Below are 5,562 nucleotides of genomic sequence, written 5' to 3' on the forward strand. Positions count from 1 at the left end.
CCGCTCCCGCAGGCCCGGCCGCACCCAGCGGCTGTGCGGCGTGGGGTGCTGCGCTGCTCGGGCTGCCCCACCCTGCTCGTTTTAGCGAACCTCGGCATAGGGGGAGGTCAGCGATAGGATTTGGGGGCACCTCCCGTGTGCGGGGCCGCACAGGTGTGCTGGGCCTGCAGTGGCCCGAGGGCCGCTTCTCAGGGCCATGCGTCTCAGTAGGTGATGGATGGTGCCCGCGCCCCAGGGCAGAGCTCCCTTCCTCATCAGCCCCGGGCAAGTGCTGTTCTGTGTGCCGGGCGCCTGAGTGCCCGGCTGCCTCCCCTGTGCCGCCCGCGGCGCGCTTGACCCAAAGGTTATGCCTGCCTGTTTGCCTCACAGTTTGGGTGTTTGCACACCCCGCACGTCGGGGGAACCCCGGTAATGTCCCTCAGATGAGTGGCTGAAGCTCAGTCAGGGATGAAAGGAGCAAATACCATTCTTTTCTCCTAAGCAACCAGATCCTCTCATTCAGAAAGTTTTGATGTTAACGTGTATAAACTTGAAAACACCACCATTTTAGAACGCTTGCCTCATGGGAAATATAAGAGAAAGGGAGGAAATTGGTTAAAATGGATGCTATGGGACTCTCCCACACACACACTTAGAAAAAGAAAAAAAAATGAGCCTTTGCTTACTATATCTGACAAATACGGTGACCTCTTTCCATCTCTCTGCATCTCTAAAGCGATCTCCTTCCATCCTGATGGAGCACCCTCTTTTGGAGCATGAGAAGGAAATTGTTTTGATCAAGATACTAGCCTTCCCCCAGTACTACACTGGCCAGGCAGTGTTGTGGGAACCTACGTTGAGTTAATCTTAATTGAAAAGACCCCACTCAGATTTCTGAGTCTACAGTTTTGGCTTCAACCCAGCTTTCTACAATGGCAGGAGGCTCCTTTGCTCCTGAGTCTGTCCAGAGGAACATTCTAGAACTGAGGTCTACCCATCATTCTTCTAGCAGGCAAGACCCAAGGCATGATTCCTAGGACCAATGGACATGGTTGCTACTCTTGGTGTCTTTAGAATGGAGCCAAAGAAATTATTCCCAAGTAACAGAGCAAAGTAAGTGCTACATGACACATCCGGAAAAGATTGCCACAAGTGTCCAGAGGTGGAAGCTGATGACTTTCAACAGAAGGAACTCTGAACCAAGGTTGCACTTTAGCATTCCCCGGGTATATGTTCACATGTCCAGGCCAGATCCCAGGAACTTAGAGGATAGGGTAGGGATCAGACATCATTCTCTTTCTGAAAGCAGCCCCAGATAATTCTGTTGTATAGCCAACATGGCAAAACTCCCACACCAAGCTTATCAGAGCCTGCCTCACAGAGATCCTGCCACTTGAATTGATAGGGTGTGAATGATAGGGTTTGAGCCTATTGAGCCAGATGTGGTGAGAGATAGTCCAAGCAGACGAATCCTGAAGGCCAGCATAGTATGTAGGGAGATAAAGACCCATTTCCTGCAGCAGCCCTTGTCGCCATAGATGGTGCCAAGTCTGGAGTCAACAGGCTACCGGGCACCTTTGCAGGAGCTGTGTAATGAGCTCCTTGGTGCCTTGCTTATGGCAGAAGATCCATGGTTACCTCTCGGGGGATTCTTGTTGCCTCATTGACTATACCTAGGAAGGCAGTCTGGTGGCATGGGTGGGGAATGGGACCCAGGCTGCATCAAGGGAGAGAAAAGCAGACAGCCACACAGATTTTGTGGAATTTGTCCCTTAGAGCCCCCTTTGCTCTATATATTTGATCTAAAACACACCCGTCCAAGCCCCACTAGGAACTTCATATTCTAGGGAAACTAGTGCCTCCTGACCTGGGCAAACCAGGTAGTGGTACTGTGTACCCCACAAAACTGGGTCTCCACCTCACCTGTAAAGCAAATGACCCAGCCACAGACCTGGCAGCTTGGAAGTTTGTGCCTGCCTAAGGCACAAGGTTTACTGTGTAAAGCCATCCTCAGAGTTTTCCTATACACTGTATATAACAACAATTTAAGGCTGGGAAGGTGGCTTAGTGGTAGAGTGATTGCCTAGTATGCATGAAGCCCTGGGTTCAATTCCTCCATACTACATTCACAGAAAAAGCCAGAAATGTGCTGGTTGCCAGTGGCTCATGCCTGTAATCCTAGCTACTCGAGGCTGAGATCTAAGGATTGTGGTTCAAAGCCAGCCTGGGCAGGAAAGTCTGTGAAGACTCTCTTCAGCAAACCACCAGAAAACCGGAAGTGGCGTTGTAGCTCAAGTGGTAGAGTGCTAGCCTTGAGCTGAAGAGCTAAGGGACAGTGCCCAGGCCCAGAGTTCAAGCCTCATAATCAACTGGAAAAAAAAAAGCCAGAAGTGGTGCTGTGGCTCAAGTGGTAGAGTACTAGCCTTAAGCAAAAGAAGCTCAGGGGCAGCACCCAGGCCCTGAGTTCAAGCCCCAGAACTGGCAGAAAAAAAAAATTAAGTACACACTTTTATATAATTTATCTGATTTTAGACTATAGCTACATACAATTGTCCTGACATATTATGAACATAGAAATACAGTTAGGTGTAGACATACAAATGTAAAGTAAGGGAATGAGATATGAGGTAAGCATGATTAAAATTTTCTACCATGTGAATTGTATACAACCTACTGCATAAATTGCTTTTTTTTAATGAAAGTTATGTGATCAAGTTCACATCCCATTTATAAACTCTTGGTGAAACCAAGTCCCAGCATGTGACCAGCTGGTTCTAAATCCTCTTTATTTCAGGACCCAATGGTGGCGTTTACAGGTGCATTAGATACTCCTGTGAAGGCACCTCGACCGCACTTCAGGGTCAGAGTGCTCACTTTCCATCCCATTCTCCAGCTATGCCAGTGCTCAGAATGTGTTTGGATTGGAATGTGTTCTGGGGCTGTCAGGGTGGATGGAAGTCAGGTCTCCAAGACTTTTTGATATGTGTTTGTGTAGATAGTACTCTTGAAGCATCTTTAGAAGCATAATAACGTAAGTATGAAAGCATCTTGTGTTCCTAAGCTTGGTATTGCTGTTAGCAAACATCTGAGCTGTGTCAACTTTGAAACAGAAAAGGTTTATTTTGGCCCAGTTTTCGAGGTTTCTGTGTACAATCCATCGGCACCTTGCTTTGGGGCGCTGTAGTGAAGCAGCACAGCATGTCAGGGAATGAGTGTGCAGCAGAGCAGAATTGTTTTTCTCATGACTAGGTCCCAAAAGAGAGAAAAAGTGATCTGGGTACCGGTGGCTCACACCTGTAATCTTAGCCACTCGAGGCTGAGATCTGAGGATTGCAGTTCAAAGCCAACCTGGGCAGGAAAGTCTGTAAGACTTATCTCCAGTTAACCATCAGAAAACCGGAAGTGGTACTGTGGCTCAAAGTGGTAGAGTGCTCACCTTGAGCGAAAAGCTCAGGAATAATAATGCCCAGGCCCCGATTTCAAATCTTATGACCAATAAAAAAGAAAAAAGAGAGTGAGAAAGACTTGGGGTTCCCCACCTCCTATAAGAACATGCCTCCAGTCACCTAAAATTTCTCACTGAACCCTATTAAAGTCTCTGCTACTTTCCAATAGTGCCAAGCTAGGGACCTTGCCTTTAACACATGGGCCTTTGGTCTCCATACATACATGTTTCATACATGCATTGTTCTTGGCACAGATTTTAGAATGACCCAAATCTCATGTATCATCAGTTTTTTTTTTCCTTGAAGGGACAGATTTTAGTACATATATTTAAAATAAAAGAGTCTGGGCACCTGTGATTTGCACCTGTAATCTTCACTACTCAGGGGATGAGTTCTGAGGGTTGAGTTTGAAGCCAGCCCAGGCAAGAAAGTCAATGAGATGAGATGTTTATCTCCAGTTAACCAGAAAAAAAAAAAAGACAGGAGACTCTTGTGCCAGCCTTGAGCAAAAAAGCTAAGGGACAAACAACAACCTCCCCCCCTCACACACACATGTACACACACATACAAGGAAAGAAGTGGAAGAATTTGGGATTCCCACAATTTGCTGCCATGGTGCTTATAAACCAGCACAACCCTGAGCTCCTGAGCTGACAGCAGTTGCGGGAAAGACCATTTTGAGGGGAATCAGACCTTCCACCAAGAGTTCTCAGAAATTAGCAGCCCACAGTACACACTCACTTAACAAACACTGAAACACTCCATGGCTTGTGTAATGTTTAATATTTTAACGGTAAGCAAACAGGCTTTTTAGTGGGATGGAGAGGGACTGGCTTCCTTCCCTGGCTTGTCCCCAGGAGGCACAGAGTGAGCTCTCCTCAGTGGCAAGTTCTCAGAGCCCTCTTGGTGGGAGGGGGTGTCTGCCTCACAAGTGGTTAAGCCTCTCTGTTTGCCTTTGGGTAGCTGGCAGGCCCCCTGGGCCAATCCTAAATCACTTCTTAGGGACTCTCTGTGGCACCCCAGTGTAGAGTGTTTTAAGGAACTTCCTTCCGTCGTGTACATTGGCTTTTGTAACCAGAAAATTTCCAGATTTTGTAATTTCAGATCTCCTCCCTTAAATTCCTTAGCTCAAATGGAACCAACACAAGTGTAGGTAGTGTTCTCTGAGTCTTCTGATAAGGCAGGGCATGGACAAAGCCTGCAGGCTGGGGAGGGGGGCGGTATAGGAGCAAAGAAAGTCTCTAAGGAAGTGGTAGGGCTAAAAAGAAATTATGTTACATCTCAGACACTTAGAAGGGTGCACAGGAGGATACACAGGATGAAGTACCAGGTTAAGATGTTAAGCCTGACCTGTTGGCTTCCTTTCTTGGGCTGGTACTTCCTGTTGCTCTTGTCTGTCAAGGTTGACCAGAGCAGGAGCCCAAGCCACATTTGGAGGCCATTGGAGCAGAGCGCTGAGGAGTAGGAAAGGGTGTAATACACAAGCATCTCCTTTCTGCACCTGGAGAGAACCAGGCTCCACCCAGGCATGCGTACTCTTAAGTCCAGGCTCTCTCTTGTTAGATCGTTCTTGAAGCAGCATGCTTTTCTTTTCTAACTTGATAAGGTGTGTGTTGAAATAATTTTCCAAATTATGCTTAAGCACCCTCCATCTGTCCAAAAGGTGCCAGAGAGTCATGTCCATGAGCTCTGGGTCCCTCCTGGTATCCCATGAGACCTCAGCGCTCCTGCATCCCAGGCCCACCCTGCTGAACTCCAGGGGCTCGCTGGCCCCACCCTCAGACTCCTCTGCGTAGCACCACCACCACCACCACCACCAGGACTCCAGTTCACCTGCAGCCCTGAGGAGCTGCCCCCACCCTGCCTCTGCCTGACTCAGGTCAGTTTCTGCTCGGCCTCTGCAGCCCCAGCAGGAGGATGGAATGCGTCTCCCTCACTGCCCTGGGCCCTGGGTGGGAGTAGACAGGAAGAGGTGTTTTCTTTTCTGGACAAACTGCCAGAAAAGGAAGCCATCTACTTCTCTGACCAGAAAGCTTTTTTTTTTTTTTTTTGTCGGTTGTGGATCTTGAACTCTGGGCCTGGGTGCTGTCCCTCAGCTCTTCAGCTCAAGGCTAGCGCTTTACCACTTGAGCCACAG

General features: G+C 48.2%; 1 protein-coding gene across 1 annotated transcript in view; it reads left to right on the forward strand.

Moving 5' to 3' along the window:
• The first annotated feature begins 5,068 nt into the window (after nt 1-5,068).
• LOC105981894 (ATP-binding cassette sub-family A member 3) overlaps nt 5,069-5,562 on the forward strand; it is a 73,453-nt gene continuing 72,959 nt past the window's right edge. Inside the window, exon 1 of the mRNA XM_013011243.1 lies at nt 5,069-5,304. The gene's annotated coding sequence lies outside the window, so the exon portion shown is untranslated. The remainder of the gene's footprint in view (nt 5,305-5,562) is intronic.

This window comes from Dipodomys ordii, unplaced genomic scaffold (genome assembly GCF_000151885.1).
Source record: "Dipodomys ordii isolate 6190 unplaced genomic scaffold, Dord_2.0 Scaffold14, whole genome shotgun sequence".
Taxonomy (NCBI): domain Eukaryota; kingdom Metazoa; phylum Chordata; class Mammalia; order Rodentia; family Heteromyidae; genus Dipodomys; species Dipodomys ordii.